We start from the raw sequence: 23,850 nt of genomic DNA on the forward strand, positions 1-23,850 counted from the left end.
TTTAATCTTGAATAAATTAGTCTGAAAATGTGTATTTCAGAATCAAGACATACTCCATATTTTAGAGCACACTATAAGGAGTATAATGACATCAATATGTTTTCTGTATTATGTACAGTAGTTCCTCCTTTAAAAGTTGAGTCATTCTGCGGCACACCTTGTGTGCTCCTGCAGCATTCTGTGGCACGTCATTTAATTCTCAGACATTTATTATTGCTAGTTTGACCACTAGAGGTAATCTTGGAGAAGCATTTGACAGTACTCTGTATTGGCATTTCCAGAGAATTTAAAACCTTTTTTGTAATAACATAGTATATGGAATTCATTTTAAGATATGTGGCTAAATTAATTTGATTAATATTATGGTGTTTCTATTCAGAGAAAAACTAAACCCTCAGGTTTTCCATTAGGATGGAATGGAAAATATGGCGCTGTACAATGTGATTGTTGGGAGTAGGCTACAGGATTGGAGGATTCTAAATTGTTTTCCTTCATTAGACAACTTTGTTCCAGTATTTATGTGAATTGGTGATATTTATTTCCATAGTAATTTGTTATGGATCCATAACTAAATCAACATGTACATTTTGAAAGAGTATCTTTTATCGTTATTTTATTAACAAAATGTGTTTATTTGTGTATTAGGCTACTGTGCAGTCTACAATACATACTGTAGTAAACATGGGAAAGGGAGAGCAGGCCATGTCTATACTACAGAATGCATGGCAAGCGGAAGACAGGTGTTATTTCAATGTTTTGATGTCTTCACTATTACTCGACAATGTAGAAAATAGGAAAAATAGGAAAAGTCCTGGAATGAGTACAGTTGAAGTCGGAAGTTTACATACACCTTAGCCAAATACATTTAAACTCAGTTTTTCACAATTCCTGATTAAATTACATTTAATCCTAGTAGAAATTCCCTGTCTCACGTTAGTTAGGATCACCACTTTATTTTAAGACTGTGAAATGTCAGAATAATAGTAGAGAGAATTATTTATTTAAGCTTTTATTTCTTTCATCACATTCCCAGTGGGTCAGAAGTTTGCATACACTCAATTAGTATTTGGTAGTATTGCCTATACATTGTTTAACTTGGGTCAAACGTTTCGAGTAGCCTTCCACAAGCTTCCCACAATAAGTTGAGTGAATTTTGTCCATTCCTCCTGACAGAGCTGGTGTAACTGAGTCAGGATTGCAGGCCTCCTTGCTCGGACACGCCTTTTCAGTTCTGCCCACAAATGTTCTATAATATTGAGTTCAGGGCTTTGTGATGGCCACTCCAATACCTTGACTTTGTTGTCCTTAAGCCATTTTGCCACAACTTTGGAAGTATGCTTGGGGTCATTGTCCATTTGGAAGACCCATTTGTGACCAAGCTTTAACTTCTTAACTGATGCCTTGAGATGTTGCTTCAATATATCCACATATAATTTTCCGCCCTCATGATGCAATCTATTTTGTGAAGTGCACCAGTCCCTCCTGCAGAAAAGCATCCCCACAAAATGATGCTGCCACCCCCGTGCTTCATGGTTGGGATGGTGTTCTTTGGGCTTGCAAGCCTCTCCCCTTTTTCCTCCAAATATAACGATGGTCATTATGGCCAAACAGTTCCATTCTCCAGTCTCCAAAAGTACGATCGTTGTCCTGACGTGCAGTTGCAAACCATAGTTTTTGTGGGGGGGGGGGCAGTTTTGGAGCAGTGGCTTCTTCCTTGCTGCGCTGCCATTAAGGGTTATGTCGATATAGGACTTGTTTTACTGTGGATATAGATACTTTTGTACCTGTTTCCTCCAGCATCTTCACAAGGTCCATTGCTGTTGTTCTGGGATTGATTTGCACTTTTCGCACCAAAGTATGTTCATCTCTAGGAACGAGTCTCCTTCCTGAGCGGTATGATGGCTGCGTGGTCCCATAGTGTTTATACTTGCGTACTATTGTTTGTACAGATGAACGTGGTACCTTCAGGTGTTTGGAAATTGCTCCCAAGGATGAACCAGATATGTGGAGGTCTATATTTTTTTCTGAGGTTTTGGCTGATGTGTTTTGATTTTCCCATGATGTCAAGCAAAGAGGCACTGAGTTTGAAGGTAGGCCTTGAAATACATCCACAGGTACTCCTCCAATTGACTCAAATGATGCCAATTAGCCTATCAGAAGCTTCTAAAGCCATGACATAATTTTCTGGAATTTTTCAAGCTGTTTAAAGGCACAGTTAACTTAGGGGATGTAAACTTCTGACCCACTGGAATTGTGATACAGTGAATTGCAATTGAAATAATCTGCCTATGAATAATTGTTGGAAAAATTACTTGTGTCATGCACAAAGTAGATGTCCTAACTGACTTGCCAAAACTTTAGTTTGTTAATCTTATGGCTGTGGGGCAGTATTGAGTAGCTTGGATGAATAAGTTTCCCAAAGTAAACGGCCTGTTCCTCAGTCTCAGTTGCTAAAATATGCATATTATTATTATTATTGAATATAAACACTCTACAGTTTCTAAAACTGTTTGAATGATGTCTGTGAGTATAACAGAACTCATTTGGCAGGCAAAATCCTGAGGAGAAATCAAAACAGGAAGTGAGAAATCTGAGCTTTATATGTATTCATTACAGTTCCCAATGAAATCCCCTTGAGATATTAATGATGTTGCACTGCCTAGGGGTTCCACTAGATGTCAACCATCTATAGAAATTTGAATGAGACTTCTACTGTTTTGTGGGAGTGAATGAGAGCAGAATCTATCAAGTGTCTGGCAGTCAGCCATTTTCTGATCACGCTTATTCCTCATGGTACTCACTTGCATTCCATTGCTCATGAAGACACAAAGGAATACTCCGGTTGGAACTTTATTGAAGCTATATGTTAAAAACAGCCTAATGATTGATTCTGTACTTAGTTTGAAAGGTTTCTTTGACCTGTAATATAACTTTTTGAAGTTTTTGTCCCTCGTAACTCTGACCAAGTTTCCAGAAATTTGGAACGGAAATGGCGCCACACCAAACTGGGAGTCTTCCAACGAGCTTGGAAAGACAGTACCGTGCAGTACCGAAGAGCCCTTACTGCTGCTCGATCATTAATAAAAACAATCCGAAATTCCTTTTTGATACTGTCGCAAAGCGAACTAAAAAGCAGCATTCCCCAAGAGAGGATGACTTTCACTTCAGCAGTGATAAATTCATGAACTTCTTTGAGGAAAATATTATGATTTTAAGAAAGCAAATTACGGACTCCTCTTTAAATCTGCGTATTCCTTCAAAGCTCAGTTGTCCTGAGTCTGCACAACTCTGCCAGGACCTAGGATCAAGAGAGACGCTCAAGTGTTTTAGTACTATATCTCTTGACACAATGATGAAAATAATCATGGCCTCTAAACCTTCAAGCTGCATACTGGACCCTATTCCAACTAAACTACTGAAAGAGCTGCTTCCTGTGCTTGGCCCTCCTATGTTGAACATAATAAACTGCTCTCTATCCACCGGATGTGTACCAAACTCACTAAAAGTGGCAGTAATAAAGCCTCTCTTGAAAAAGCCAAACCTTGACCCAGAAAATATAAAAAACTATCGGCCTATATCGAATATTCCATTCCTCTCAAAATGTTTAGAAAAGGCTTTTGCGCAGCAACTCACTGCATTCCTGAAGACAAACAATGTATACGAAATGCTTCAGTCTGGTTTTAGACCCCATCATAGCACTGAGACGGCACTTGTGATTTTTGTGACATTTTAATGGCATCGGACCGAGGCTCTGCATCTGTCCTCGTGCTCCAAGACCTTAGTGCTGCTTTTGATATCATCGATCACCACATTCTTTTGGAGAGATTGGAAACCCAAATTGGTCTACACGGATAAGTTCTGGCCTGGTTTAGATCTTATCTGTCGGAAAGATATCAGTTTGTCTATGTGAATGGTTTATCCTCTGACAAATCAACTGTAAATTTCGGTGTCCCTCAAGGATCCATTTTAGGACCACTATTGTTTTCACTATATATTTTACCTCTTGGGGATGTTATTCTAAAACATAATGTTAACTTTCACTGCTATGCGGATGACACACAGCTGTACATGGCCCCAAAATTGCCCTTGCTAGAAGCATGTGTTTCAGACATAAGGAAGTGGATGGCTGCAAACGTCCTACTTTTAACCTCGGACAAAACAGAGATGCTTGTTCTAGGTCCCAAGAAACAAAGATATCTTCTGTTGAATCTGACAATTAATCTTAAGGGTTGTACAGTCGTCTCAAATAAAACTGTAAAGGACCTCGGCGTTACTCTGGACCCTGATCTCTCTTTTGAAGAACATATCAAGACCATTTCGAGGACAGCTTTTTTCCATCTACGTAACATTGCAAAAATCAGAAAATTTCTGTCCAAAAATGATGAAGAAAAACGTATCCATGCTTTTGTCACTTCTAGGTTAGACTACTGTAATGCTCTACTTTCCGGCTACCCGGATAAAGCACTAAATAAACTTCAGTTAGTGCTAAACACGGCTGCTAGAATCCTGACTAGAACTTTTTGATCATTTGATCATATTGAAAAATTTGATCATATTACTCCAGTGCTAGCCTCCCTACACTGGCTTCCTATCAAAGCAAGGGCTGATTTCAAGGTTTTACTGCTAACCTACAAAGCATTACATGGGCTTGCTCCTACCTATCTCTCTGATTTGGTCCTGCCGTACATACCTACACGTACGCTACGGTCACAAGACGCAGGCCTCCTAATTGTCCCTAGAATTTCTAAGCAAACAGCTGAAGGCAGGGCTTTCTCCTATAGAGCTCCATTTTTATGGAACGGTCTGCCTACCCATGTCAGAGACGCAAACTCGGTCTCAACCTTTAAGTCTTTACTGAAGACTCATCTCTTCAGTGGGTCATATGATTGAGTGTAGTCTGGCCCAGGAGTGGGAAGGTGGACGGAAAGGCTCTGGAGCAACGAACCACCCTTGCTGTCTCTGCCTGGCCGGTTCCCCTCTTTCCACTGGGATTGTCTGCCTATAACCCTATTACAGGGGCTGAGTCACTGGCTTACTGGCGCTCTCTCATGCCGTCTCTGGAAGGGGTGCGTCACCTGAGTGGGTTGATTCACTGATGTGGTCACAACCCCCTTGGGTTGTGCCATGGCGGAGACCTTTGTGGGCTATACTCAGCCTTGTCTCAGGATGGTAAGTTTGTGGTTGAAGATATCCCTCTAGTGGTGTGGGCGCTGTGCTTTGGCAAAGTGGGTGGGGTTATAACCTTCCTGTTTGGCCCTGTCCGGGGGTGTCCTTGGATGGGGCCACAGTGTCTCCTGACCCCTCCTGTCTCAGCCTCCAGTATTTATGCTGCAGTAGTTTATGTGTCGGGGGGCTAGGGTCAGTTTGTTATATCTGGAGTACTTCTCCTGTCCTATTCGGTGTCCTGTGTGAATCTAAGTGTGCGTTCTCTAATTCTCTCCTTCTCTCTCTCTGAGGACCTGAGCCCTAGGACCATGCCCCAGGACTACCTGACATGATGACTCCTTGCTGTCCCCAGGCCACCTGGCCGTGCTGCTGCTCCAGTTTCAACTGTTCTGCCTTATTATTATTCGACCATGCTGGTCATTTATGAACATTTGAACATCTTGGCCATGTTCTGTTATAATCTCCACCCGGCACAGCCAGAAGAGGACTGGCCACCCCACATAGCCTGGCTCCTCTCTAGGTTTCTTCCTAGGTTTTGGCCTTTCTAGGGAGTTTTTCCTAGCCACCGTGCTTCTACACCTGCATTGCTTGCTGTTTGGGGTTTTAGGCTGGGTTTCTGTACAGCACTTTGAGATATCAGCTGATGTACGAAGGGCTATATAAATACATTTGATTTAATTTGATTTTGACCAGTATGAGCGTTTGGATATGTATACCAAACGCGCTAACAAAAGAAGGTATTTGGACATAAATAACGGACATTATCGAACAAAACAAACATTTATTGTGGACCTGGGATTCCGGGAGTGCTTTCTGATGTAGATCATCAAAGGTAAGGGAATATTTATCATGTAATTTCTTGTTTATGTTGACGCCAATATGGCGGCTATTGTGACTAATTCTTCTGACCGCCGTCTCAGATTATTGCATGGTTTGCTTATTCCGTAAAGTTTTTTTGAAATCAGACACAGCGGTTGCATTAAGGAGAGGTATATCTATAATTCCATGTGTATAACTTGTATTATCATCTACATTTATGATGAGTATTTCTGTTTAATGATGTGGCTATTCAAAATCACTGGATGTTTTTGAAACAAGTGAATGTAATGAGCCGATGTAAACTCATATTTTGATAAATTTGAACTTTATCAAACAAAACATACATGTGTTGTGTAACATGAAGTCATAGGTTAGTGATTAATTTTATCTCTAGTTGTGGTTTTTGTGACTGGCTGGAAAATCTTTGGCTGGAAAAATGGCTGTGTTTTTCTGTGGCTATGTGGTGACCTAACATAATGCTGTAAAGCATATTTGAAATTGGACAATGTGGTGGAATTAACAACAAGATTAGCTTTAAAATCTTATGAGATATATGTATGTTTGAGGAATTTTAATTATGAGATTTTTGATGTTTTGAAATTGGCGCCCTGCACTTTCACTGGCTGTTGTCATATCATCCCGTTAACGGGATTGCAGCCATAAGAATTAACAAGACATTTGTGGAGTGGTTGAAAAACGAATGTAAACTTCCGATTTCAACTGTATGTGTGTTCAAACCTTTGACAGGTATTTGCTTAATTATTTTTGATTAATATTATACTGTTTCTATTCCATGAAAAATGAAAAAATCTCTGGGTTTCCATAAGGATGGAACAGAAAATATGTGACGCTCATACATTCAGAGCATTGGCAGATTGTCAGTTTGTAAATTCAGATCGTTTCAATAAGCAAGTAAATAGTTACCTAGCTATGTTACTTCAGCTGCATTGCAAGGCAAGCTTACACAATTGTACATTCAATTAGCAGAAAATGCTTTAGCGAGCAAGATTCTTTACATCCACTGTTTCGCAAGGCAATAGCTTGTTTTGCTGATTTTCTCAGGAGTCCCTAAATCATTAAACAACAGAAATTACATTCATTCTCCTAACACTAGCTCGCTGGCTAATGTTAGCTAGTCAGATAACTTTCGAAATAGTGCTTTTCAAAAATTAACTTCATGACAATAATATGCACAAACGTTTGTCTCTATGCTAACTAACATATTCCTCTCAATTGTATATTTTTTGCTTGACTTGTTATGACGTTATAACTACTTAGGTAATGTTTTGTCAGCCATCTTTGTTGAAGAACGCCACTAGGGACCAGTGGCTTATGTCAAAATTTGTCATTGGAACCACTCGATGTGATTGGTCATATAAAAACCTTGGGATCCAAAAGCATAATTCCCCCTTGTGGTGGTCTGGAGCAATGAAGCCGTGACGCTGGGTACCTCTAAGTCCTGCGGTGCAAGCTCGCAACTTTTAAAGGAGGAACCACTATATGGTTCTCTTTCAAGTATTTATTCGGTATTTCATTATGGGATATGCCCCCAGCGTATTCGTCAGAAAACGCATTTTACTACGCCAGCCATGATTGGCTGGACGTCGAGACGTGTGCGTCTGGGAAGGGTGTCCCTTCTACCCTATACAGGGCCCAACGCAGCGTCTCTAAGTCAATCAAACACCTCTTCTCACTTTTCATCAGAAAGCTTACCTTGACAAGACTGAATTTTCCAGAAATAGCTCAACTGTCCACCAACATAAGCATACAACTCACTCACCAGGCGCTATTCTCAGGATTGTAGCCTAGTGGTTAGAGCATTGGACTCGTAACCGAAAGGTTGCAAGTTCAAATCCCCGAGCTGACAAGGTACAAAATCTGTCGTTCTGTTCAAGGGCACTTAACCCACTGTTCCTAGGCCGTCATTGAAAATAAGAATTTGTTCTTAACTGACTTGCCTAGTAAAATAAAGGTTAAAAAAAATAGTTGCCTAGTAAAATAATTTGAGAGAGGAACGGGTACAGCTGTGACACGGCTAATTCCTTCACGACCAAGTTAGCTGTATCCAAACAGTGACTAGTCATTGGCAAGCTAGCTAGCTTGTTTTTATTTTTACTTTGACAAGAAGTTTTTATTTGCTACACCAAGATATATTTTCTAACAACTCCTTTCGATAATGGTATCCGGCCATCTCACAGCGTGCCACTGTCAGAGATAACAAACTCTAATCGCTAGCTATCAGACTAGCCTAACACGCTAGTTTTTTTCTGACAACTAAAAACATTGCATCCAAGCATCTCCCAACCCAAACGAGGAGAAGCTCCCGGGATGAATCTGCTCCTGTGGAAATAAGATATTGGCCAAGGACACCCAATTGGTGTTCTCTGCATGCCTTGGGCTGCAACATGCCCAGGAAGCATTAGCCTCCCCCGGCTCCTGTCCACACTGTGCCTTCATCTCTGTGAAGAGCCTCCATCGCAGGCTAGCGAGTCACGCAGGGTTTTCAGGGTTTTCCGACAGGCTCCTTTTGGAATAATCGGATGGAGATGAAGATTAATTTATCCCCTCAGGCCAGGCCACCAAGCCTCCTGCCGGGGAATCTGAAACCGAACACACAGGCGTGGCTCAATCCCCACCAGCTCTTGGTGTTGACCTGCAGGACGTGTCGGTCGTCAGGATAAGCTTGTCTGACAATACAGGAGTCAGTATAAGCCATAAGTCAAATACCGAAACAAATACTTGAAAGATAACTTTAGGTTACGACTGTAACCCGGTTCTCTGATAGTATGAGTGAGGAAGAGGTGTGGCTTATTTTTGAATGACTTAGATATGCTGCATTGGGCCCTTTATAGGGTAGGAGGGACACCCTTCCCCGATGCACATGCCTCAACGCCCAGCCAATCATGGCTGGCGTAGTGTAATAAGGCTTCTGACGAATACGCTGTGGTTACAATGGTTACAATCGTAAACTAAAGTTCATTGATCATCGGGTCTTACAGGAGGAATGTAAAATGGCCACTTTCATCAGGATATTCTCAAAAATGGTTTGTGATAAAAATATTAAACATCCTTCCTACATTCCTGTGTGAGAATTGACAGAACAATTTGAGATACCAACATTATTTTCCACTCCCGCTGGTGTGGAATTGCCAGATAGCCTCTGATGGCAACATGCATATTTCCTATCATCCGACATAATGACACACTGCTCAACTCAACTCAGCCATAGACCGATGTAGCATCCACAACTGATAGGTGAGCAATATATGGACTGATTTCATCCAAATATTTCAAGACGCAAACCTTTCACAATGGATTTACAAGTCTTTCAATGCGTGGCGCGTGCAAACACACACACAAAATAATGTTATTATGTGAAGTATTATTACACACACATTATATATCAAAAATAAAAATGACTGAAAAATGCAGTTCAAAATGTTAGAAGTGTCCAACCAAAATGACATTTTAGCTTGATAAATCAAATGCATTCAAAGGGATGTTGTCTATTTTCATGCTTCAACAGGAGCCTAACCGACAAATTGCAAACGAAAAAGCATTTAGGGCTACATTTACTTGTAAATGATGTCCATTCATCTGTCCTTCACTCTCAGTGACAACATTTTAGAAGTCACAGCAGAACCCCATATCCATTATTTTATTCTGCATGCATTACTGCAAGACAGCCATACACGTAAAATGGATGTAGTTTAGTTAGTCACTTCCATCTTGTAGAAGCCAAGGCTTTGGCCCGCATTGAGCGGCGGGAGAAGCCCCATTCCCACTAACTACATCCACAAAGCAAAAGTAAATGTCTAAGATGTGTAAAAGCCTGGGTAAAAATCATTAATTGGTAATGACGTTTCAGACAGTCCAGTACTCACTGTTCACCTGCCTGAGCTAGCAATGATGGAGATGGTGGTTGCCTTGCCTGTCATGAATAAAGTCACGTCTATTATTATAGTTGACGGTCCACTCTTCGAACCCTCCAAAAGCTAGCTAGCTAGTTTTGTTCAGTTAAAGTCAAGGGATGCTAGCACCTTTCCTGAGGTTTGATGCAGTTTTAGCAAATGTTGAGATTTTGAGCATAAAAATCAACAGAATCGTTAAGAAAAAACATTAGATAACAAAAACAAAATATATGTTTTATATATTGTACTTAAATGTATTTTAGATTTTCTTTTCATAACAGCTTAAAAAAAGATTATCACAGGGTAAGCCCTTCGTACCCTTCTTGCACATCACTAGCATACATAGCATACACCCACACCTTGGAAGGAACATTGCCAAACATACATTTCCAAAGGGAATGATGAAACTGAGAAGGGGTGTGTCAAACCACTTTCCAAAATCTAAGAACATGACCAAGTCAATTGTTCTGCCAGATATCTTAAACTAAGAGTAATGATTCAGATTTTTTAAATCCACATAAAGTGCAGGTACAATAGCTAAACCTGACAGGTGCCATTCACATTACATATTAACATGGTAGCTATACTCCTCAATTCCTGAAGAAATATGCCTACCCCACTAGATGTGACAGCAGAGTGAAACTCAATTTAAAACACCATCAGTTCAAGAATAGAACTAGATACCATTGATGGTGCTCAGAAATTGTGTTAACTCTACTTGTCAATAACTACCACAGTGAATCATGTGCCTAAACATCCAATCAAATCAGTCAGCAAAGTGGTGATTTTTCAATGTCTTGTTTCATAGGTCTATAATCATATTACAATCTATCTGCCAAGCCAATGGCCACTTCGAAGGTGACTCATGCCTTGATTTACTTTAATCAAAAAACCATGATTCTTCCAATGTGATTTCTACCCGTATACACCATTCTATGATCATATGGGTCGACAAAATAATGCAAGGTCCTTATTTACAATAGATATGCCTTATATGCCTTATATACAGTGCATTCGGAAAGTATTCAGACCCCTTGACTTTTTCCAGATTTTGTTACGTTACAGGCTCATTCTAAAATGGATTAAATAAATCATTTTTCTCATCAATCTACACACAATACTCCATTATGACAAAGCAAAACCATTTTTTTAAAACATATATTACTGCTAATGTATTAAACATAAAACAAGAAATGCCTTATTTAAATAGGTATTCAGACCCTTTCCTATGAGACTCAAAATTGAGCTCAGGTGCATCCTGTTTCCATTGATCATCCTTGAGATGTCTCTACAACTTGATTGGAGTCCACCTGTGGTAAATTCTATTGATTGGACATGATTTGGAAAAGCACACACCTGTCTCTATAAGGTCCCAAAGTTGACAGTGTGTTTCAGGGCAAAAACCAAGCCATGAGGTTGAAGGAATTGTCCGACACGCTCAGAGACAGGATTGTGTCGAATCACAGATCTTGGGAAGGGTACCAAAACATGTCTACAGCATTGAAGGTCCCCAAGAACACAGTGGCCTCCATCATTCTTAAATGGAAGAAGTTTGGAAGCACCAAGACTCTTCCTAGTGCTGGCTGCTCGGCCAAACGGAGCAATAGAGGGAGAAGGACCTTGGTCAGGGAGGTGACCAAAAACCAGATTCTGACAGAGGTCCAGAATTCCTTTGTGGAGATGGGAGAACCTACCAGAAGAACATCCATTACTGCAGCACTCCACCAATCAGGCCTTTATGGTAGAGTGGCCAGACGGAAGCCACTCCTCAGTAAAAGGCACATGACAGCTCGCTTGGAGTTTGCCAATAGGCACCTAAAGACTCTCACACCATGAGAAACAATATTCTCTTGTCTGATGAAACCAAGATTGAACTCTTTGGCCTGAATTCCAACTGTCACGTCTGGCGGAAACCTGGCATTATCCCTACGGTGAAGCATGGTGGTGGCAGCATCATGCTGTGGTGATGTTTTTCAGCGGCAGGGTCATGGAGACTAGTCAGGATAGCGGAAAAAATAAACGGAGCAAAGATCCTTGATTTAAACCTTCTCCAGAGCGCTCAGGACCTCAGACTGGGGCGATTGTTCACCTTCCAACAGGACAACGACCCAAATCACACAGCCAAGACAATGCAGGAGTGGCTTCGGGACAAGTCTTTGAATGTCCTTGAGTGGCCCAGCCAGAGCCCAGACTTGAATCCGATCTAACATCTCTGGAGAGACCTGAAAATAGCTGTGCAGCAACGCTTCCCATCCAATCTGACAGAGTTTGAGAGGATCTGCAGAGAAGAAGAGGAGAAACTCCCCAAATATAGGTTTGCCAAGCTTGTACCGTCATACCCAAGAAGACCCAAGGGTGCAATCGCTGCCAAAGATGCTGAGTAAAGGGTCTGAATATCTATGTAAATGTGATATCAGTTTTTTGTTTTTTTAAATTCATTTGCTAACATTTCTAACTGTTTTTGCTTTGTCATTATGGAGTATGGTGTGTAGATTGATGAGGGACAAATGAGTTAATACGTTTTAGAATGAGGCTGTAATGTAACAAAATGTGGAAAAAAGTGAAGGGGTCTGAATGTTTTCAAATCAAATCTAATTTTATTGGATACATACACATGTTTAGCAGATGTTATTGCGGGTGTAGCGAAATGCTTGTATGCCTTATATAGTAACAACATGGTAATATCATGTTTGTACAGTTTAATTACACTGTGTATACACTGTCATACGCATAGACCCTGCAACTGTTTAGGGCTTTTCAGCTTGTAAGATCTGTGCTGTTAATTGGGACCGAAAGCAGTATTTCACATAAGCTGCTTTTACATAGGAAGCCCAAATATGATATTCTTTCCACTAATTGGTCTTTTGACATTTCACATCACATCTTTTTCAGTCTAATCTGATTGGTCATAAGACAGATTTGAAAAAAATAATATCAGAATTGAGCTGCATGTGTAAACAAAGCCACATTAGAAGAATGTTTCCGTAGCCTAGTGGTTAGAGCCTTGGAATAGTAATCGCAAGGTTGCAAGATTGGATCCCCCAGCTGACACTTACAAATCTGTCGTTCGGCCCCTGAACCCACTGTTCCTAGGCTGTCATTGAAAATAAGAATTTGTTCTTAACTGACTTGCCAAGTTAAATAAAGGTAACATTTAAAAAATACTAGCATTATTGGAATTTGAGGACAGATTGTATCTCTGGGAATAATTGAAATTGCTCATGACAAAGTTTCAGTGCCTTAAAAACACAATGCAGCACCACATTCATCTAAATGGCAACACAAGCACGATGTGAACATTGTCAGCAGGTTGTAAAATGTCTTGTTGCCATAGAGAATGACTCATGAATAATAATAAAGGTGTACATTTGTTGAAGCAAACACATTCAGATATGGATGCACGTGCGCGACAACACACACACAGACACTGTGAGTACACCATCACAAACACACACACATAGACAAATGTACATACACACACACTGTACAGTGGGGTCCAAAATCATTGACACCCTTGATAAGGATGATAAAAAATTACTGTATGAAATAAATAATTCAAATACTGAGCTATATTGTATCCACATTTTGGTGGGGGGAAGGGATTATATTATTTTAATCTAACACAGTTTCTCAGAGAAAGAGATTTTGATACCTTTTTTCTCAAAAAGTTAAGGGTAAAAACTATTGACACCACTATTTTCAATAACTTTCAATTGCTCACCTTGTGAGGATAACGGCACTGGGCCTTTTTCTAAAATGCTTTATGAGTTGGAGAACGAATTGGGAGGGATCTTAGACCATTCCTCTATACAGAATCCTTCCAGATATGCATGGTCAAAGAGCTCTATTTTCATGTCATGCAACACGTTTGCTAAATGGCATTGGCACTTGAATTGGAATCCGTGCTTTGGTCAGATTACATGAAAACAGAGCTCTTTGGCCCAGTGCACCAGTGATGGGTTTGACGTCATTATGAGAATGCATTAGCAGAAATTAACCCCATACCCACTGTAAAATATGGTGGTGGATCTTTGATGTTATGGGATTATTTTGCTTCCACTGATCCTGGGGCCCTTTAAGGTCAACTGCATCATGAACTTCACCCACCCAGTACTAGGACATTTTAGCCAAAGACCTGGTTGCCTCTGAGAGGATGCTGAAACTTGACCCCAACCTTTTCAGAAAAAAATAGTTAATTAATAAAAATGTGCTACCTAAACAAAATATATTTTTCTCTGAGCAATTGTATTAGTATAAAATAATATATGCAATAAATAATTAATACACTGAGCTATATTGAATGCTAAATTTTTTTTAAAATTATAGTCATTTTTGCTCATCTTTATCAAGTGTATCAATCATTTGACATACAGTACCAGTCAAACGTTTGGACACACCTACTCATTCAGGGGTTTTTCTTTATTTGGACTATTTTCAACATTGTAGAATAATAATGAAGACATCACAACTATGAAATAACATATATGGAATTGAGTAATAATCAAAAAAGTGTTAAACAAATCAAAATGTATTTATGATTCTTCAAAGTAGCCACCCTTTGCGTTGATGACTGCTTTGCACACTCTTGGCATTCTCTCAACCAGCTTCATGAGGAATGCTTTTCCAACAGTATTGAAGGAGTTCCCAAAATTCCATGCAAGACATTGCCAAGAAACTGAAGATCTCGTACAAACTGGCCCTAACCAGAATAGAACGAGGAGTGGGAGGCCCCGGTGCACAACTGAGCAAGAGGACAAGTACATTAGAGTGTCAAGTTTGACACCGGGATACTCTGGGATGCTGGGCAGAGTTGCAAAAAAACATATTTCAGACTGGCCAATAAAAAGAAAAGATTAAGATGGGCAAAAGAACACAGACACTGGACAAAGGAAGTCTGCCTAGAATCACTGTTGATTGTTCACTGTCACAGTTTTCAGCTGTGCTCACATAATTGTAAAAGGGTTTTCTAATGATCAATTAGCCTTTTAAAATGATAAACATGGATTAGCTAACACAATGTGCCATTGGAACACAGGAGTGATGGTTGCTGATAATGGGCCTTTGTACACCTATGTAGATATTCCATAAAAAGCTACAATAGTCATTTACAAGATTAAGAATGTCTACACTGTATTTCTGATCAATTTGATGTTCTTTTAATGGACAAGAAATGTGCTGTTCTTTCAAAAACCAGGACATTTCTAGGTGATCCCAAACTATTGAACGGTAGTGTATATTTTCAAAGGAGCTTGGATCATCATTATTTGAACCGTATAGGTTAATAAACCATATCTGTTTATCGTCCAATAACATATTTAAAATAATCCATCTACCTTGATGATCTGTTTGGACAATTTGCACTTTTGGATCAAAATGACTGTTAATTAATATTATCACCCCTTTTGAATTTCTTTGCCCTTGGGAGAAATATATTTCACCCCCAGTCCCTTTTCCACAAAACTTCATCTAAAATTGTTGAATGAGTTTCCTGTAAACAATAGATATTATATTCCTTCTCTTAAATACTGATTGTCTTTTCTTATTATCTGCGCCATCGTGCATCCATTTATGTTCCCCCCCCCACACCAAACGCGATCATGACACACATTTTAAGATATCAAAACAACCTCTGAACCAATTGCATTAATTTGGGGACAGGTCAAAAAGCATTAAACCTTTATGGCAATTTAGCTAGCTAGCACTTGCTAGCTGATTTGTCCTATTTAGCTAGCTTGCTGTTGCTAGATAATTTGTCCTGGGATATAAACATTGAGTTGTTATTTTACCTGAAATGCACAAGCTCCTCTACTCCGACAATTCATCCAAAACGGTCAACCGAATCGTTTCTAGTCATCTCTCCTCCTAGGCCTTTTCTTCTCTTGACTTTATATTGCGAATGGCAACTTTCTTAAATCAGGTGCATTACCGCCACCGACCTCGTTCGTATTTCAGTCACCCATGTGGGTATAACCAATGAGGAGATGGCACATGGGTACTTTCTTCAATAAACCAATGAGTACATGGGAGAGGCAGGACTTGCAGCACAATCTGCATCAGAAATAGAACTGACTTCTATTTTAGCCCTTGGCAACGCAGACGCTCGTTGGCGCGCGCGAGCAGTGTGGGTGCAATAATTGAATAATATAGATTTCTAAATGTATTTTGCAACGTCTGCGCATGTGACGCGAGCGGTATAGTCAGCTTGTAAGCCATTACAATTATAACTGGCTATACTTATTTCACCATAATGAGACACAAGGTTAAATTCTATTTATCTATTAAATGTATGTTTTTAAACGCAACATTAAAAAGTAACATGATGATTGAGTGTCTATATAGCTGTCTATATAGCTGTTGATATAGCCATGATATTTGCATTGCTACTAAGTAAACCTCCAATTGGTCACCACTATTCCACCCTCTAAAACCCCTCCTCATCCTGAGTTGGGTTGTCATCCCAATGCCCGGCAGACTACCCCCGACCCCCTGGAGCCCAAGGCCCCGGAGAGACCCTTCCATTGAAAAAAGCACACAGTGCCACCCACAGAACAGAAACAGATCAACCGCCAAATGGATTTCCGTCGCCCTCACCTCGATTTGCATTATATACAGTCATAAAATAAAATATACATATACATATTTATATATATATTTTTAATCCTGTTTATCTTATTTTCCATAATTAGCTATTCATATTTGTAGTAATGTACAAAGCCAAGTTTGCACATCTACAAAGTTTGCACCCATTTCTATCAGTAGAGAATAAAAAAAACAAATACAAAGCAAAAAAACATGAATTCTTGACAGTAGTTTTCACTGAAACAAACCAATCATTCCGTAGAGAGAGATACATTTGTCATAAGAGAGATACAGTTGTCATAAGACAGGGTCTGTGATTGTCCTCAGACAGACAATGGAAGCATATAGGTACATTGAGAACCAGACAGAGGACCATTAAAGTGTGTTTTCTATGTTATTTCCTAAATCCAAGGATACTGGCTTCATCTGTGAGCATTCAAAAAACAAAAAAGGACAACTCCTCTTATTATTTATTCATAATGGTTTCGCAAACCCCCATTAAGTATGTATTCACATTTATTTGAGACTTGCCTTCTGGTGCTTAGTTTGAACTTTCCTCCTCCGAGCCCTGCATCCAGCTTAGGGTTTTGTTCTTGTGGGACTTCAACAGAAATGCGATAATTTTGTATATATTATGTAATTATTTAACTGGGTTTTACGGTTGTACATTTTTAAACACAAATGAATGTGGAGTCCCACCAATTAGAGGAGGTCTGGTTGCCTGTTCCTTAGTCAAGGCAAAGTCAGTCTCCAGTTTCCTCTGCCCTCAAAGCACAGTTGATATCTACTCCTCACACGGCCCAAACATGATTCAATACTACAGTAAGAAGGGCTCCCAGGTGACGCAGCCGTCTAAGGCACTGCATCTCAGTGCTAGAAGCGTCACTACAGACCATGGTTTGATTCCAGGCTGTAACACAATTGGCCGTGATTGGGAGTCCCATAGTGCGTAGCACAATTGGCCCAGTGTCGTCCTTAGGGTTTGGCCGGGGTAGACCGTCATTGTAAATAAGACTTTGTTCTTAACCGACTTAACCTAGTTAAATGAAGTTTAAAAAGAAGAAAATACAATAACAGAAAATGTAGGCTTACCCAGAATAGACTGCTTTTCAACCTCACTAGAAGCCTGACAATAACAGAAAAAAAACGTTTTTTAAATACCCAAAAAGAAGACAAAATATTTCCTAAAGGCTGGCTCAGTCACAGTCTGTTCCAGGGATAGGAAGTGCATTTTATTCATATCATTAACATCATATTCCTCATTTTTTGACACACACAGAACTTTCTGAATGTAACAAGAACACTGAGTAGTGAGGTCAGATATGTAAAAGGGCTTGAGTTGTTTGAGGGGCAATTCTGTATCGAATGGTGAGGCAAGGGTATCTTTGCTGTCTTTGGCATTTAATAAAGTCCTAAGACTTTCAGGTGATGTCCTTTTCAATCTAATGTGCTTACTCTGTTTGTGTGCGTTTGTGCATGTGTGTGCGTATGCTTATGTATGAACACAGACAGGGAGCTGTTAAAATCAGAACATTTTACCTACCATGATGCAGTATGCATCATCAAAGGTGTAAATTCCATCTCAAACACTTTCCACATTTCTGTAATCACAGCATCTTCTACATTCACCCCAACAATATCATAATCCAGTAGGAACCTCAGCGTTGCCCTGCACTGAGCAGCCCCTGCTGCTCTATAACACCCCAATAAGTATCTACTTCTGTGAGCAGCAATGTTCCCTCTACTGCATCTTTCTAGAGCCGGACCAATGCTAAAGGCGGAAGCGCAGCGCAATCTTATCTTCAGCAGGTGAACAAAGTAGCTAATTCTGTCTATCTGTCAATTGATTTCCTCCAAACACATGGAGGGATTTCTCTTCAGTGGCCGGGTAGGATACCAACTTGCCCCCCAAGCGCTCATTACACATTCATTCCCAGTGAAATGTAGTAATTTTGGGGATAGATTCTCTCCCTCCGAGGCCAGGCACACCAGGCAGTTGCAAGCCACATAATAGGTGTATATGATCACACATGTCTCCCCTCTGGGCATATATGCATCCTGCACAGTGTGAACTCCATACAGAAAGGAACTGTGGGATATGCATCAGGCCAGCATTCATGTGTGTATGTGTGTCACTTAAAGTACAGAGTGATCTCTCACTATCAGAGAGTAACGGAAGAAGGCATAACCAATATTAATCCACCTCTCTCTTCACCCGACCGTCTCATTCTAATATGTAACCCCTCTCCTTTTTGCACTGAGAGAGGATTCTTTCTGGGGAGAGCCTATCACATAGTGTCCAAATGAGAAAACATTCAAAACAGTGACAAAAAACACGAGCCCAAATCTCCAACTACTGATTGTAAGAAACTATTCAGTCACCTAGAGTAAGCACCCTTCTTCTCAAGTCCCATGTAATCTGCATCCATTATCAAATTATTTACAGTATTTTAATTTGACTCCTGACTTGATAAAAGTACCATGTGCGTGCTGAGATGAAATGCTAAAGTATTATTTATGTTCCCTGCAATAAAGCAGCAGATTTAAAGCTTTCTAGACTGAAACTGACTTCTCATCCTGCATGTGGAAGAATTTGACATTTTTGGGAATGTATCTATGTCACCATTCATCTGTGTCAATGAGCTGGTCATTAACCTCTCTAACAGTACCGAAGACAGAGCCATGGTTTACTGTCGTCCAAGTGTAAGTGGGACATTTTTTCTTTTTAAATAAGACAATTAAAAACTAACCATACATCAAACTGCACAACATTTGGCAAACCCCTCCCTTTGATCAAAATGTCACTGAGTGTGATAATTTCTTGAAGAAGAGAACAGTTATTTCAACAGTATGCAGTGCAGAAAACAAACAAACCAAAAAACACATGATAAAGTAAAGCAAGAACCTACCTCTTAGTCAGATGCCAAAAATCACAGTCTTGGACAAGTCAGAAAACCATAGAGCTGATGAGCAGCCAGTGTTTCTTTTCTCTCGGTTTGGCTTCTAAGAAGGAATTCCTTCTAATGTATATCTACAAAAGCATGGAATCCAGCAGCGGACTGTGCTCCATGGGGCTCTAGAGCAGCAGGGCTGTCATTGCCTCCGGTGGCTGTGCAGGGCTGACTGTTAGGCAGGTAGAACTGAAACAGGAGGATACAAGTGCTCAACAGTAGTCCTCTTTTCTGTGGCTTGGGCAGGAGAGGGAGAACTGAGCATCTTTTTGTGATGTAGAAATCCCAGTGTGAACACCGCCACGCGCCTTTAATCCTCACACGTTTTCAAAAGCAGGTAGGAGATTAAGAAGGTTGGGTAGCATCAACATTGTTCTTCCTAAAGCAGCAACCTCTCTCTTTCCCCCACATCCTTCTGTGCCTCTTTATTTATTTGGGACTGGAGCTATGAGAGAGTGTGTTTGTTTGTGTGTGTGAGAGAGTGTGTGTGCGAGAGAGAACAGGGAAAAGGCGAGAGAGGGAGTGAGAGGAGGGGAGTAGGAGAGAACGAGGGAAAGCGAGTGTGAGCAGGAGAGAGAGAAGCAGAAGAGAGCACAACAGAGAGAGAGTAGGAAAGAGCGAGGGAGGAAGAACACTTGCACTGTCAGTGACTACATTAGCAGCGCTGAGTAGGTGGAGTTCTTTGCAGCAGAGAGGATCATGATTTGAAATCCAAAGGAGGAAAGAGAGAGTGAGGAGAGAGAGAGAAAGAAGACTGGATGGAAGAGGAATAGAAAGGCAGGATGAGAGAGAAGGAGGTGTAGAGGTTAAGGAAACACACAAGAGGAAGTGAAAGGATGAGAGAAGCGAGAGTGCGAGGGAATAAGAGAAGGCAGAGAGAATTAACAGAGTGTTTCCAGCTGTATTGAAGTTGGAAAATTGCCTGCATGATTCCCACTAGAGGTCATACACATTGATTAGAATATTTAAAGGAACACACACTGCATTTAAGAGCCAGTCGGAGAGGGAGGCTCAGCCAGAGTCAATCAATACCATTCATGAAAAGGATCATTGTTCATTGTTTCATGGAAATAGGAGTGGATATGAAGTTGTTGTATTACTCCATAGGCAATTGGGTTCATTTTAATAGGGGTCCAATTGAGTTTTCCAGTTAAAAGACTGTAATCTGTACATGCAATTAAAGGCAGGGTTGTCTGATGGTAACTATCAATCAATATTAATGGGGTTTGGAGCTGAAGACAGATTATCTGGTATACACTGAGTGTAAAAAACATTCGCTCTTTGCATGACATAGACTGACCAGGTGAATCCAGGTGAAAGCTGTAATCTCTTATTGATTTCACTTGTTAAATCCACATCAATCAGTATAGATGAAGGGGAGGAGACAGGTTTAAGAAGGATTGTGTAGCCTTGAGACAATTGAGGCATGGATTGTGTATGTGTACCATTCAGAGGGTGAATAGTAGATGTCAGGCACACCGGTTTGTGTGTCAACAACTGCAATGCTGCTAGATTTTTCGCACTCAAAAGTTTCCTGTGTGTCAATAATGGTTCACCATACAAAGGACATCCAGCCAACTTGACAACGGTGGGAAGCATTGGAGTGTACATTGGCCAGTATCCTGGTGTGGAACGCTTTCGACACCTTGTAGAGTCCATGCTCCAACGAATTGAGGCGGTTCTGAGGGCAAAAGGGGGTGCTACTCAATATTAGGAAGGTGTTCCTAATGTTTTGTAATCTCAGTGTAGATCTGCTACTCAATAACATTGTCCCAGACACACTCCATGACTGACACCAATGAGATCATTACTGGAGATTTATTTCTGTGTAACTACAAAACAATACATTCTCATGAGATCTGTAGAAACATATGTTTTTGGCTGTCTGACATCAAGAATAACTCCACTCACATTACTAACATGACATGGTATAAATCATTGTTGATCTATTCAGGATCATGGGCGCCTGTGATGCCTGGTACCATGGTCTGCCTCCTGATGCCATAATGAGGCCAATGTAACAGCCTAATAGTGTAGGCAAACACATACACATGCATGGACACACACGTATACATCACATACTGTACACACACACACACACACACGCACACACACACATGACAGACTGGAGCAGACACATACAGTACATACTGTACACACACACAAACACATACATGACAGACTGGAGCAGACACATACAGTACATACTGTACACACACACATACATGTCAGACTGGAGCAGACACATACAGGACATACTGTACACACACACATACATGACAGACTGGAGCAGACACATACAGTACATACTGTACACACTACAAAACACATACAGCTGAACAGACACGTACAATCCCAGGCACGAAGCCCTCACCTCGCCCCAGGCAGGAGGGTGGACATGACTAAAATCTGCCACAGACAGAGTTTATTCACACACACACACACACACACACACACACACACACACACACACACACACACACACACACACACACACACACACACACACACACACACACACACACACACACACACACACACACACACACACACACACACACACAGATTTTGGGATTCCAAGAATGGAGGCAATAAGTTATCATTATACAACACCCCCCTCCCCCTCACTTCCCATCCAACTCAATACAATTTTTCCAGTAATTCTTGGCTCCATCCCCATGGGGCTCAAAACTAAAGTACAAATTAACTCAGGCTTCTTACTTCCTCTGACACCAGAACAGAAACTTTCCCATCATTGAGAGATATAATATGGACACTTTAGACAGCCCTGTAGAGAACCAACGTCGGCCTGGAACCACAAGACGTGTTTATACGCTTTCCATTGAGGATGTGGGTCCCTAAGGTCCACCAGAGCTGTAGGCGATGTGTGCCAAGCATGTGTCAATTTGTATCACGCCAATTGGCACAAAGAGAAGGACACCTACTCCAGATACTGGAACTGGAAGAGGGAGGGACGTGGTTGTTGTGTTTCCAACCCACATAATCAAATCAAATGTATTTATATAGCCCTTCGTACATCAGCTGATATCTCAAAGTGCTGTACAGAAACCCAGCCTAAAACCCCAAACAGCAAGCAATGCAGGTGTAGAAGCACGGTGGCTAGGAAAAACTCCCAAGAAAGGCCAAAACCTAGGAAGAAACCTAGAGAGGAACCAGGCTATGTGGGGTGGCCAGTCCTCTTCTGGCTGTGCCGGGTGGAGATTATAACAGAACATGGCCAAGATGTTCAAATGTTCATAAATGACCAGCATGGTCGAATAATAACAAGGCAGAACAGTTGAAACTGGAGCAGCAACATGGCCAGGTGGACTGGGGACAGCAAGGAGTCATCATGTCAGGTAGTCCTGGGGCATGGTCCTAGGGCTCAGGTCAGTTGAAACTGGAGCAGCAGCATGGCCAGGTGGACTGGGGACAGCAAGGAGTCAGTCATCATGTCAGGTAGTCCTGGGGCATGGTCCTAGGGCTCAGGTCCTCCGAGAGAGAGAAAGAAAGAAGGAGAGAATTAGAGAACGCACACTTAGATTCACACAGGACACCGAATTAGGACAGGAGGGGTACTCCAGATAATATAATATAACATATATATATAATATATATAACAAACTGACCCTAGCCCCCCGACACAAACTACTGCAGCATAAATACTGGAGGCTGAGACAGGAGGGTTCAGGAGACACTGTGGCCCCATCCGAGGACACCGGCCAAACAGGGCCAAACAGGAACTATATAACCCCACCCACTTTGCCAAAGCACAGCCCCCACACCACTAGAGGGATATCTTCAACCACCAACTTACCATCCTGAGACAAGGCTGAGTGTAGCCCACAAAGATCTCCGCCACGGCACAGCCCAAGTGGGGGGCGCCAACCCAGACAGGATGACCACAACAGTGAATCAACCCACTCAGGTTGACGCACCCCCTGCAGGGACGGCATGAGAGAGCCCCAGTAAGCCAGTGACTCAGCCCCTGTAATAGGGTTAGAGGCATAATGAAGAATGGAGCAGCCATGTTCGTATGGGGGGCACACTGGGACACTTCAATGCGGAATGTATTTACTTCTAGAAATCTTTGGCAGGCATTTGGTAGGCGCAGTATTCTAAGGCACTGCATCTCAGTGCAAGAGGTGTTACTGCAGTACCTGGTTCGAATCCAGGCTGCATCACAGGCTGGGAGTCCCATAGGGCAGAGCATAATTGGCCCAGCCCGGGTTTGGCCAGGGTAGGCCGTCATTGTAAATAAGAACATGTTTCTACCTGACTTGCCTAGTTAAATAAAGGAAAAATAAAAGTTTAAGTTCACCATTCCACTATGAAAACAGATATAGCCCGCAAATCTGATAAGCAAAATTCCACCACCGTCTTCCAACATTGGGCTTTCTCCCTTTGTTATGTATGTATATATT

General features: G+C 41.1%; 1 protein-coding gene across 1 annotated transcript in view; it reads right to left on the reverse strand.

Moving 5' to 3' along the window:
* The window catches only part of LOC118390059 (delta-sarcoglycan), a 255,077-nt gene extending 235,177 nt beyond the window's left edge, over positions 1-19,900 (reverse strand). Inside the window, exon 1 of the mRNA XM_035780224.2 lies at positions 19,385-19,900. The gene's annotated coding sequence lies outside the window, so the exon portion shown is untranslated. The remainder of the gene's footprint in view (positions 1-19,384) is intronic.
* Positions 19,901-23,850: the final 3,950 nt, after the last annotated feature.

Source organism: Oncorhynchus keta, chromosome 11 (genome assembly GCF_023373465.1).
Source record: "Oncorhynchus keta strain PuntledgeMale-10-30-2019 chromosome 11, Oket_V2, whole genome shotgun sequence".
NCBI classification, from domain to species: domain Eukaryota; kingdom Metazoa; phylum Chordata; class Actinopteri; order Salmoniformes; family Salmonidae; genus Oncorhynchus; species Oncorhynchus keta.